Consider the following 14,945-nt stretch of genomic DNA (forward strand, 5'->3'; position numbering starts at 1 on the left):
TTATGTATAACAGTTTGAATTTTTTTGTATAACAGTTTTGAACTTTATGTATAACCATTCAGAACTATATTTATAAAAGTTTAGGACTTTATGTATAACAGTTTTAAAATAGCAATAGTACTGCCAACAGTACTTTTCTCCAAATCTTGTTACTTCAGATCAGACAATAATGAACTTAAAAACAAGTTAACAATATAACCAATTCATAAGTGTGAATTGAATCACTCTATTCTATAACACTGTTCAGTACACCATTATTGACTCTACTGTCTTCAATTCTAATTTCATTCTATATACTCGATTGCCATCTAATTTTTATTCAATGCCAAAAAGACGTGTAATAAAAAGCTAATTTTCATTTATTATGATGATAAAATAAATTAATTAATGTTTTTTCTTTCTAAAAAAAAATTTTTTTTCCTTTTTAAAAACAAAAGCGGGGACCCTATTAAAATGGCGGACTATTAATAAAAATTTATGATTATTGCATTTTTATTGATTTATTACGTTTACTACAGCAATATTAAAAGTATTATACACATTCATATAAATGCGTATTTATGTTTGCACGTGTTTATAGTTATATGCGATTTTGAAAATTAAAACAAAAGCAAAAAGAAGAAAAAAAAAACAAATAAATTAGTTTATTTGTAATACTATAAGGGGGAATGGAATAGAAATTGAAGGGATGAAAAAGAAATTATGATGATGAGGTAATCAAAAAATTAGGTGCTACTTTTATAACACAATATACATATATAATTTGTATGTGTATATGTCATAATAATGAGAAAAAATCATTCAATAATTAGCGGTCTTAAATAAAAAATTTAAAGAAGGAGATCTCATAAATATTTTTAATGAAAGAAATTTATTGATAATTTTGTTATATAACGAACAAAATACAAAAGAGGAATAAGAACAACTAAAATTGTCAATTAGTAGTAAATATAATTTGTTTTTATCCTATTTTATTATTGTGTGTAGCTAAATTTGTGGGTTATATTTAAAAGGATATTCCAATTATATAATCATCAAAGAATATCAATTTTATTATATTGGATATTGATTGAAATTTCGAAGTTTTAATAGAAATTATTTTAATATAAATCATAGCTTATATCATAGACACAAACCTGTCTATGATATAATTATTTTTTGTATTATTGTATAATATTTGAGAATATTAAATATAATCATATTAAATTACCGACAATATTACACTTTAAAACACTGCAAACCGCACTGTTATATTTATTCCAAAGTGTTATATTACCAAAATTGTAAAATTGGAAATAATTTATCCAGTATGATATAGGACTAAAAACTAGCTTTTAAAATTTATATATTTGAGATTTGAAATTTATTTTGCATATTAAATTATTCATATAACAGCCATCTACTGAAATAAGTATGTATAGCTACTCTTCTCAGCTATTCCTTGACATGGAGCCGATTAAAATTGAATATTATACAACCAGAATATTATATGTTTAGAGTGATTATGTGCTTCTTAATATAACACAAATATGAGAGAGTAAATTTGTTAAAATTCCCTCACGAATTCTAGTTTATAATGCTTTACAATTTATTGAACACGAAAACAATCATTATTTTTCACTAAATATTTTATTTTCATATATACAAACGGTCACAATAATTATACTCCCACTAATTGCTTTAATAGATAAATAATATCTTTCACGTTATTTTAACTTTGCTTATTATAAAAATTGATGATTATTTTAGCTCTTTCCTTGCAATTATCACATTCACTATATTTATAATATCACAATATAGTAAATGTGAGATACTTAATTCTAATAAAATTTTTAATAGTGAATAAAGCGTATATCATTGTGTATAACAATATGATGTATATTACGTATATATGTAATAAATATTATGTGTTAAAGATTTACGAATCATAAAACTCTAAACTTTATCATATAATGGAAATTCATTCACATTTTTTTTTTTCTTGTTTCTTCTTAATTTTGTAATAAATCAGTGTTTTTACAACATGTAATGCAATATGATGATGTGACAGAATTTATATACAAAAATTTATTTATATAAATATCATAATACTGCAAATATAATAATAACTGATAATAATACGATATATATTATAAATATGTATTTATTTAAGTGTTATACAGCGTGAATTTTTATTGTGATTATCATAGATTCCTCGTGTAGTACATCGTGTCTCATTCGAAAGAAGTATATGTGTAAGTGGAATAAAGGAACAGAGTTAAATAAATTTAAATTCAAGATATTGAACTTTCATATCAGAATTATGGCTTAATGTTGAGCCTGTGAATTAATTTTGATTAAACTTACTATAATTGTGCTATTCATCCCATTTATTCTTGCAAGATAAAAATAATGAGCAAAAAAATGAATTAAGAAATAAGAAGTTCGAAGAACTTTATTATATTACGAAGAGGATAAAGTCCTACAAGTTTCAATTGACTATAGTATACTGAGATGCTAACATTATACTACATTTTTAATCCATTTCTTAGGCATAATATTTTCTTTAAAAAATGCAAAATGTACAGAACAAAACGTATTATATTATTACTTGAAGTTTTGTGAGTTTACAAAGTTGTGGTGAGAACAATACGATATCCATTTTCAAAAAAATTTAAAATCTATTCATTCTATTGAAAATTGACAAGAGACGGCCCTAGATAGTGATTATTATTTTATTTTATATACAAACTAATATTCTTGTTATAATGCTACAAAAACTTTCACTAATTTAGCTCTCTAGTGAAACACTTACTATATCTCGAGTTTCTACTCATATCCAAGCATTCGTATAACGGTAGACGTTAGCACACATTTGAAATTAATTTTTTTTTTGTAATGTTTCTAGTTCTTTTTTTTTTTTTGTTATTTCTCGAAATTCTTTTTTTTCTTCCTTGATATTTCAAAGTCATTTTATATAATTTTATGTTGGAAAGTAAACATACATTATATTCCACTACATACACGTATATATGCATACTTCAAATACATAAATTTTTATTTTTTTGTGCTTCCAAGGACGTCGAAATGCATATTCATAATGTCATTTCGTTCCTATATGCTTTTGTATATACAATAGTTAGCTAAAATTGTCATGCATACGTTTTCTACACTATAAGTGTTATACATATATATATATATATGCATATTATTAAGTAAACACAAATAAATATTGTGTTAGGTACGTGTAAGTGTAAAGTACAAAAAAATATGTAGATATAATATACTCGTATAACCGTTATAATAATATTTAATTTTTTGTTTTTCTTTCCTTATAAGTTTTTTTTTTAACATTATTTCCTCTGCATTATTTTATAATAATATTTAAAGTTTATAACAAATTTCATACACACACACACATACGCATATTATTATATTTCATATATATCAATACAATAATAATGCACATATTTGTATTCGAGTGGATGTTTGTGTGTGTGTATGGTGAAAAATATTAAAATATGAATGAAAACCATTATTTTTCGTGGAAATAGAAACGAGAATAAAGCATTATAAAAATAATAAGAATAAAAAAAAAAGTTTTGATTTTTTTTTCTTTTTGTTGTTTTTGTTTTTTTTTTTTTTGGAAATGCAAACACACATTCCAACATTCATTGCATTGTTATAGTCATATTTAACGAAAATTTATTCGTTTTTCGCCTCAATATATGCAATATGAATGCAATATTTATGTATGCCATAGAATAGGAGAGTAGTAATATTTCTTTGCCTTTTTTTTTTTTCTCTTTTTCTTCTATTTTCTCTTTTTTTTTTTTTGCTTTAATTTCATTGTACTTGTTTTTGTGTATGTGATTTCTTTTTTCTCCTATGTATTTTTCTGTGTGTAGTCACTGAAAATGCACATATCATCCATGAAGTTGTCACATAAATCATCTGTTTTGGAACGTTTTCTGTCGGTATTTATATTTATTTACTTTTCCTTGGGATGGAAATAAAATGAAATATAAAAAAAATAAGAAAAATCAGAAAAATACAAAAAAAAAGATAAGAAAAAGAAAAACTAGAAATATCGCAATATAAAAGTAAGAAAAATATGAAAATGAATAAGAGAGAAAGAAAGGATCAAAATGAAAAGAATAACAAAAAAAAAAAATGGTGGAAAACATTCAGGTTTAATTTTTCATTGTTTTGTCTTTCTTATACAATAAAATTTAGAGAAAAAACTGCAATTTAAGCTATGGATGCAGTATAGAGTTTTGAAAAGCACATGTAGGTATGCAATTTTTTTTTTTTTTTGAATGCATGTATAACAAAGAGTATGTATAACAATTCTCTTCTATTTCATTCTATGACGTATTCTTATAACTGTAAAATATAGAATTGAAAATAATATTTTATTTCAGTCTTTTTCTTCGCCTTCTTCTCTTGTACAACATACATATATATATACAAGATATTCTATATTAGAATATAATATAACAGATATACATATACAAAACCCCCGTATACATAACTATTAAGATTGAAAAATTTCCATTTTGGCTGCTTTTCTATACTATAGAATTTTATTCAACTATAAAAATTATATTTTTTATTCTTATTTAATTTTATTATTTTTTTTTTTCTGTTTTTTGAAAAGTTATGTTTGAAAAATATGGTGGTTCTGATCTGGATATCTTGAAATAAAGAAATATGATTTTTACTGTTATACTTATATTCTATATTTATATTAATATTTCTAGTATATTGCTACTACTGCTGCTACTGCTACTTCTAGTGCTTCTTCTGTTATATTGTCGTATACTTTTCATCTTTACTTTAATGTTATACACACATGTATAACATTTTATATAATAAAATTTTTTATTTTAGTTTAGGATTATATTTTGATGTGAAATATATAAATGTACGTACCATATAGAAAAAAAAACAAAAATCATATAGAAATTATGAAAAATAAAAAAAATTTTTTTAAGATTTATAGAAAATTTGTTCATTGGTTTAGAGAAAATATGGATTTTTTCACCATATCACACATTGTAAAAGTTAAAAAGAAAAATAATAGAGAAAAAAACTAAAACTTATAAATAAAAAGAAAACGGGTTAAAATTTTGATTTTAATAAAAATAAATATATAGAAAAAAAAATAATAATAAAAAAATCACAACAATAAAACACACGACAAACTTATATGAGAGAATAAATTCACTATAAATGGTTGTGACACAAGAGAAGCCATTATAAATAAATCTAGAGTTATCTAAGAAAAAAAAAACGAAAAAAAAAAAAAACAATAAATAAAACAAAATTAAAATTTATAGCACAATTTTTTTTTTTTTTTGAGTTTTGGTTTTTCAAAATAGAAAATTACATAAATTTAAGGATTTCTTGTTTTTTTTTTTCGTTTATTTTTAAAAATTGCATACATGTAGGAGTTTAAAATTATTGTTAATGTTGTGACAATTAAAATTTACAAAAATTACATACTATACAAAAAATTCCTTGAGGCAAAATGACTTAAAATTATTTTCTTATATGAAGACCTCTTTGACACTGTACCAAGTAGCGGAACAAAGCTTGAGAAGGGCCTTAATTTTACAGGAAAGTATTGCCTTAGAAAGGTATGTAAGAATGAAGTTTGCACTATTTTTTGCTAATTAATGATTTTTCAAATATCATAATTTCAATATGAATTGATTTAAAGCCATCTCTAACAGAGATAGAGTCATACGTTTCGAGATAAATTCACTTCTCTTAAGTAATCGTTTAATGTTAAGGAAATTTCAAGGTATAATTTGAAAGCTGTAGAGCCAAGGAAACGTAAGTAGAATTCTCTTACGTAAAGCAGAATAAGAAACGATAAGTCTAAAAAATCTAAAAGGTTCGGCTAATTTTCACCATCTCGCTATGTAACACTACATCGGAATATACTCGTCAGTATAATATTAAGGCATGGTCGAAAACGGAGAAAATACGATTTTTTTTTTGCGGGGATCACTGTAACAATTTTTAATGTCTTTGAAAACGCTCTTAAATTTGGAATATGTTTCTAGTTGTTATTGAATATTTCGACGTGCATAAGAACTCTTGTGATCCGTTATTATTAGGCAGGTATAATATATGAACAAGGTTGCAAATGGTAAAAATAAAAAAATTATGAATTTTTTTCGGGGCTCACTATAAATTTTTTTGATGTCATGTAAAACCCAGTCTTTTTGAAAATATTCTTTTAATTCGTATTAAATATTTTGGAGTAGAAATTTTGAAGCCAGTATAATGATATGTTGAATAAGAATAGGCCGAATACGAGTTACGGTCAAAAATTTTGCAATTTATTAACGCTAACATTAAGCATGAACTCACCAGTTTTACAAATATTATTGAAACTTTTAAATCAACAGTATACTGCGTCAAATATGCGTAGTATTTTAATTTATTTTTGGCAACTTTCATTCACAAAATGTTCATGTACCATAAACCTCACGTGCCAAAAATTCAATTAACTTTAAAACAAATAAGAAAACAAAAATTGTTTACTTTTAGTTTAAAAAGTTGACATTTTTAAAAAGATAATTTATTGCTCACCATTTTTAAAATAACCTCGCAAATAATTAAAAAAAATAAATATAAGAAAAATTTTCTTAATTAAAATTTAAAATTTTAAGTCAACCTTTTTATCTTGTATGGAAAATTTCGGAATTGAAATTATTTTTAATTGAAAAAAACAAAATTCATTGTATAGTTGTTGTTATTGAATTTTAATTAAGAGCTTAATTAAGAGTATAAATATTTGGTTATAAAATTTTTAATAAAGAAATCAAATTCTCTTACAATAGAAACCTTAATTTACGAATTACTAAAGGAAAATTCCGTCATACAACCGCAGAATTTTGACGTAATCAAAAAAACAAGTCAAGGTAGAAAAATTAAAAATATTTTCTCCTCGAACTCAACTTGAACCAGTGACTTCCTGCTTTCTATAACTGAATGCTCTACCTACTGAACTATATAGATATGAAAGCATTGCCAGCAAATTTTTCTTCACACTGTAATTTTACAGTAATCTACATAATTACCAAGAATTTGTTTGCATGACAAACAATTGAATGTGCCTATTATAACTTATGATATAACTAATTACCTACTATAACGTGTAGTTGTTGCGGATTGTAGATTTCAAGGTAACCGAGTGGGGTAGGAGAAGCCACTGAGCCACCGCAGTCATTCCTGACTTATTGCAGCCCTCCGCATGCTTTCACCTATAATATCTCCGTTACAAGTATAAAGACGGAGATATCCGTAAGGGAGTTGGACAGTCGTTCCCGTTTAACGCTTAGAAATCCCTGTTCAAAACAATTGCGACATTTAAGTGTTTCTCTTTATTATTAATTCTTATAAGAATAACCATGAAATTCCTTCATACAATTGCAGAACAGTTGGATGACGTACTCAAAGGGAAGAGTTTTAAGAAATACTTAAAAAATGCATGATATGAAAATACACAAAAAATCATAGATTTTTTCAGATAATATGGGGTTCTCAGACTTCGTCTGAAATATACCAGGGATGTGCGATAAACAAATATTCAATCTTAATTAAATCTCTTCGATTAAATTAAATTCTGAAAAGGCCTGATGACTTGTGAATGATCTGATCTCATTTACTCATTTTGAAATTAACAATAAATTGATGATTAAAGAATAAAACAACTTGCAGAACCAATAAAATTTATTTCAATGATCCTGCGTTTATAAAAAAAGATTTCATAATATAATAGGTACCTGTATACTTTGTAGGTATTGTGTGCTATAATACAATGAGAGAAAAGAACCAAATGTGCATGGCAACAAATCACCATTTCTTTTTTTTTTTTTTTTTGAAGGATTTTCTATAATAAATTCTTGCTTTTCTTCTTCTTCTTCTTCTGCTATACTTTTGAGGTTTTTTATTTATTTGAACTCCTAATTGTTATACTATGTAAGTATATAGAAAAATCCTCCAGTATTCCTTTATTATACTAAATGAAATATAGAAAATGCCGAAATATAATAGAAAAAATAGTAATAATTTATGTTTACGCGAAATGAAACCCATTAAAATAAATTTTATCAACTACCATAGAAATAATAATAATAATAGAAATAGTAGGAAGAATATAAAATGCATTTTCATCTAGTTTTCCTTCAGGAACATTTTATATACAGAAAATGAAAATTTTTAAGCAAAAAAAGAAATATAGGAATCCTTAAAATTTATATTTATGCCCACGAAAAATAACAATTTATAATAAGTATAAAAGAAAAATTGGAGCAAAATATAATAAGAAAGAGCGTACATTCATATACAAGAGTCCTGAATGAATGCAAAAGAAAAATTTACCCATAAAAAACTCTTTTTCTTTTCATTTCTACCATTACCAAAACTCAAACTATGTGTATAGCGCGTACTAAAATATAAAATTCGTTATAGTTGAGAGAAAATTACACTATAATTTTTGAAAATTTTTTATGAAAGTAAAACATGCCATAGCTGCCAGAACATTAAGATTGATTGTAAATTGCATAAAAGATGCAAGAGTAAAGTTGATTTTATTTATTTTTTAAACAATGGTTGCAATTTTCATTCAGACTCCCCCATTTTTTCTTACTTCTTTTTCAATGTTCTTGTTCGACTCATTTTTTTTTTTCGGTTATTTATAATTATATTCTTTGGGGAACGAACGTAAAAGATATATGAAATATTTTAGAAATTTTTTTTTAAATAAAATTTTTAATTTTTTTTTTTTTCAGAGCAGAAATTGAAAAACTTATATTCAATTTTAAATTTTGGTTTTAAATTTTGAAATTTTCTCAATATTTTCCTCGGTTAGAAACGAAATGAAACTTAAAATAATTGATTTTCTACAATCTAATCAATAGTCTTAACGTGCGTAAATTGTTAAAACAGAGAATTAAATTGTTGATTTAAAAAATTAGATTGTTGAATTGAAGAATTTAGACTGTAGAATGAAAAATGTTTTCTATTTAATCAAAACATTCTATTGAACGATAAAATTTTTAACCCTAATTTCCAGAAGACAACATTAAGACACAACGTCTTAATGTCTTCTCAACGTCGTATGAGAGTCAACTCAACTGGCATGTGAAATAAAAATTAAAATTCTCAGTAGTAAAACATAAAATATGTTCAAGAATTAATATTCAAAGGCTGTACTATAGGTATTCGTCACTAGGTATATAAGAATAATATGCCGTTTATTTTGACAAGGATCAATAATGAATGAAAGTTGCGAATATTAACAGAACAAAAAAATATGTGCGAACAAATAAGTAAAACAGAACGGTTAAGAATTAACCACAATTTAAGACAACCACCCACGTCAGTAGCGCTCTAAATTTTTCTATTAACCCCGAATGCGAAAAAAAAATTAGAGGCCGAAGATTAACCTAGTGAAGAACTGTGAATGTGACCGGCGAATGTGAATAGAATTACTTACAATTTAAATAGAATTACTCAAAATTTGAGTAGAATTACTCACACTTTGATTAGAATTACGCACAATTTGAGTAGAATTACTCACAATTGGAGTAGAATTACTCACAATCATTATCACTAGTGAAAAAATTAACAAAATTAATAAATATTTATTTTATCTTAATGGAAATTTCTTCATGCAACTGCTGAACAGAAGGATGACGTAATCAAAGGAACGAGTTAAAGGCAGAAAAATTCATTAAAAAAATTTTTCTCCTCGAACTGGACTCGAACCAGTGACCTACCGCTTTCTAGGCGGTAATACTTATTTTTTACTCACTTTAATTATCTCACTTTTATTCTCATCAATGCCTAATTTTATCTATGATTATTCTCAAATCAATATCGTATCAATTCAGTTAAATTTCGTGTGTATTCACACTTTAAAATACTATGTATGTGCTAGGTATTACTATGAAAGAAGACAATAATAATAATACTAAATAAATCAATCTTGAATCTTTATTACCATCTTCAACTATTCACTTAACATTATTTTTAGTAAGATTAATTGCGACAATTTATGGTTTTTCATCTATAATCAAGAAATTTAACAACATTAAAACCGAATGAAAGAAATAACTAAAAGAAAATTGAAATCATAAATTCCAAGTGCAAATGACAATAATCTAAATATATGTATGCAATCTTAAAATAGATCCTGTGATAATTTATAATTAATGTTCTGCAGAAAATTGAAATACAAACAAATTAGCGAAAGAATCAAAGATGAGCCTGTTGAGTCTTGTTGAGTTCAACCGGCTCATCTTTGATTCTATCATCTGTATGTTGATTTGATCAACATGAACATCCCGACTACAATGGATCAAAAAAGTTTGCCAACCACAATGGATCAATAGGGTATAGAAAAGTAAGCTCTGGACTAAAAGATTGAGATTCCAATATAATAATTTTAAATTCCCTTTCTTAACTAGTTCCTTGCACCCCCTTTTCTGATTAATTCCAGAATATTATGAACTTTTAATGTTTACCTTCACGGTAAATTCTGTCAACAACTAAAATCCTGATATTTTTCATATGCAATAAATATTAATAAAAAACCAAGCAAATTCAATAAAACATTAACAAAAAAACAGAAAAATGCAACATTGTAATTCTATAGGACAAAACCGATGAAAACGCAATAACGACATTGAAAAAGTGACTGAAATCGTCTATGACAGTGACAAATTTTACTTAATGCAATGCAACAAAAAATATAAAAAAAAAAATTAAAAGCCATAAATTTGATTTATGAAATTGCAATGGAAAAAATGCATTTATAATACATCAGATAGGTAAACGACAAAATTGGTATATTGGAAAATGATGGGAGGGGGGAAAAGAATTTTAAATTTGTGTGCAGCGATTAGAAGGTAAGGTTTACCTTTGTAAGCCGCAAAAATCTGTTTTGAGGGTTTTGTTTTTTTTTTTTGCTCTGTTGTTGTTAATGCGATTGTGATTCAAGTCAATTTTTCAAAAAAAAAAAATGAGAATAAATTGCGAATTTAAAATTAAACAAAAAAATTTTATTTGTTTGCCACGAAAGTTATGGGTAATTAGTCATCCTTAAATTTCTTTTGAGAATATTTATAAGCAAAAGCATAAGATAATCAAGTTCTTCCACTCAGTTAAACTTGTTTATAAATAAATAAAATGTGAAAGAAATATTTTATTATTTTTGATTATAAAAGAATTTAAATTATGGTCGTTCTCATAAGTTGTATGATTTCAAAGATGATTTGTTCTTGTGTTGAAATTTAGATAACATTTTTAAATATGAAAGCATTTAATACGATATTCTATACCTATAGAATATGACGAATTTGGTGGGCTTATTTTTATTGCTTTGCAAAAGATTCAATGCCTAAAGTGCAATCCATAATTTGTAGTTCATAATTTGTAGTTTGTTTTACCTTCTCGTGGAATTTTGTGAGACAATTAGAAGCATTAAGATTTTGACGCGCCATTAATGCTCAATGTTGTAAACCTGTCTATAATTTTGTTTTTGATTAAACTGACTCTAGGTTAATTCCATTTGCTCAGTCGGAAGGCGAACAAATATTAAAACTAATAAGATCTAATGTGTTGGCAATGTTTTAAATCTATAAACTCTTACACAATATAACAAAAAAAAAGCGAAATCACACATATCCAGACCATGAATTATAAATCAAATGACAACGAAATGCAACTGTAAAATATTTTTTTGAAAATTTTTTTTTTACCCCAAAACAACTAAAAAAAAAAAACTCTACGAAAAAACTAATAAAAAAAAAAAAAATGAAAATCAAAAACACCGAATTGCAATAAATTCTATAGCAACTCTTTCAAAAATTCTAAATCTAAATTACAATATAAATGCATACGATCATCTCTTTATCATTATTATTATTCATTCTATCACACTGTTATATGTAACACAAATCGGAAATCCGTTTTAGTTGACCTTAAATCCTGTCAGAAATTGCATTAATTTTCACAAAAATTCTCTTCTTTTTTTTTTATTCGAATGTTTTCTAAAAAAAAATTATGCTCAAATGCAATATATTTGTCATTCTCACAATGCATTACCCTTTCTTTAATACATCTATGATGCCCATGCAGTACATTCTAAAGGAATAAACAAAAACAAACATATTAAAAATTTGCATCACAAGGGACATTTTGTAACAATAATTTACCAAACTGAAAGGAATGAAAACTAAAAATAGTTTAAAAAAAAAAAATGCACTCATATATTTCAATTCATTCAAAATTTTATTAGAACAGAAGGAATGGAATGCCATGCTTAGCTATTTGTTTTGGTTTTTTATTAGATTTTTGGAAATATAACATTGATTACTAAATAATTTAGATCACGTGTAAAAAAACTTGTCAATTCGTTCAGATGTAGATTAAAAGTTTTAATAAAAATTCTGTAGAACTTTCAACTGAATTGAATTTGGGATGACAATGAATCGCAATCCAAAATTGTTTGGTCTTCCAGCTTGATTTCAATTCGTTCATCAAAATCACTCCTTCGAAACCTGTATCTCAATAAATTCGAGAAAATCTTGCGAAAATTCTATGCTATAAGGGTTGAAATCCCGAAGGAAAGATACTCTTCTTCTGAAGATCAACGTTTTTTTATGAGAATGTATATCGCACGATTCCCTCGTTATCCTGAATAATCTTTATTTGCGACTTCTTTTTAAGCAACTGCCTCACAATATCCTCTGTCAAAGGGAATTGCAAAAATACTCACCTAATTCTTTTCTGAGGTGATCAAAGCGGCTCCGTTTGCCTCAAGTAGTTTTTTTCTCTGCTATCAAACGATCTATTTGACATTCCTCGCACAACACTATTAGGTTAGAGCGGGCGGTATCTATGAATGATAAATTACCCTTACTTTATGCGCATTGAAAATCTCTTACTTTTTTTTATTTCTGTCTCCTGACCTTTCGGAATTCCTGACTCATTCAGCATTTTCTAAACAACGTAGTAAAAAAGTCTGTCGACACACTTACCGAGTTTTTTTATCCTATTTAACCTGCATCAATGTGGAATAATGTCCAAATAGGCATCGGATGTTACAACAGTGACCTTAACTTCACATTTCACAAAACCATTGTCAGATATCATGAGTTTTATGATAAAATCTTATCATAAACCTCTAAATATCTCAAAATTAATCTTCATAAACTATACACAAATCACAATATTAAAATATTCTTTTCTCTTTTTCTCTAATTATAAATTCAAAAATTCTTCTAAATTCATATTTAGTTTTATTATACTCTTGTAAAGCTATCAATAAAATTTTTTTGTTTTGTTCACTATTTATATAACTTTTTATATTTTAGTAATAATTTATCAATTGGTTTGAATTCTATTTTCCTTTCAGAAATTGAATAAATCGGATCACATTGCATACCACACAAACACCAACAAAATTCTATTGAATACCATTGTTTTCCCCGAAATTTATTCCAAATCCAAAAGTTCGAACAACTTAATATTAAAATGAGGATGCATCGTTTGGATTTCATCAGCAGCATAAACCAAAAAAAAAAGAGGATTTTTTCTTTTTTTATTTAACAAAATAATAACATTTTTCCAAATGCAAAATAGTGCATTACAAATAATAGTAATAGAAAAATAAAAACAGTTTCGCACTATCAGCAACATTTTAGAAACAGCAATAACAGTATTAATAACAGTGAAACATCACAATTGTAATAACAAATTAAATAAACAATATTACTTTCTCTCTTACTCTCTCTCTCTCTCTCTAGTCGTATTGTAGTATAAAGAATGTTATCTGCCCCAATGCAGCATAAATTAACGCAATTTTCAAAATAAGAACAAAAAAAAACAATGAAATTTCCTCCATTTTTTTTTTTTATTATTATTATTTATTATTTTATTCGATGCATGGCTATTATATCATCAAGTCGTCAGAGATTGCATTCATTACGCTCTATATTTTGTATTTTATATGTTATCCTTTTTTGTTCTCTGCATCCTTCTAAGCTAATACTAAAAATGTGATATATTTTTTGCTTGTTTGTTGACAATATTTTCTATTTTTTTGTTTTTTTTGGTGTTTTTGTCGTAAATGACTGATTTATACCATTTTACCACCTTTTTATGACCGCGCGTTGTAAATTGTTTTGGTTTTATTTTCCACACTTTATATACTATAACTAAACTATATGCATATATATATACACATAAATTATATTGCATATAACACCAGTTTATAACGTAATAATATTATCCTTTTGTTTTTTATCGTTTTTTATAATGTATTGTTTACTGCTGGTTGGCTGATATCCTTAAAATACATATAACAAAAAAATAGAATGTAAAAATGCAAATTTTTTTTAAATACAATGACATTCTCTCGTTATACACAATTTATATTCAAATCAAAAAAGAATGTTTATAAAAAAATCAAAAAAATTTGCATTCATATTTTCTAACATTGCTCTAATTTATACGACTGTGCAGTGAATGAATGAATGCAAAATGCAATATACAAGTCATTTGTACGAGAAAGCAAATAGCAAAACAAAAAATGAATTCAAGCCACGAGAAAAAAATTAAAAAAAAAAGTTCCCCAAAACATAAAATAAAAAATTGATAAAATAATCACTCAGCGGGTGATGCATTCAATTTAATGTATATGCAGCAGCTATATGTGCTCATAACTCTCATATATCGTATTCTATATAGAAATTTACCAAAAAAAAAAAAAACAAACGAAATACAAAACAAATGACAATGCATTTGAAAAATTATTTGTTAACTAACCTCCCATAAAATATGCACTGACATGACATCGTTTCTCTTTTCTTATTTTTATATTGTTTTTTTCATTTTATTCGTAGCACATAAACTCTTCTACTATTTTTTTTTGTTATTTT

Source organism: Condylostylus longicornis, unplaced genomic scaffold (assembly GCF_029603195.1).
Source record: "Condylostylus longicornis isolate FDR11 unplaced genomic scaffold, ASM2960319v2 ptg000122l, whole genome shotgun sequence".
NCBI lineage: Eukaryota > Metazoa > Arthropoda > Insecta > Diptera > Dolichopodidae > Condylostylus > Condylostylus longicornis.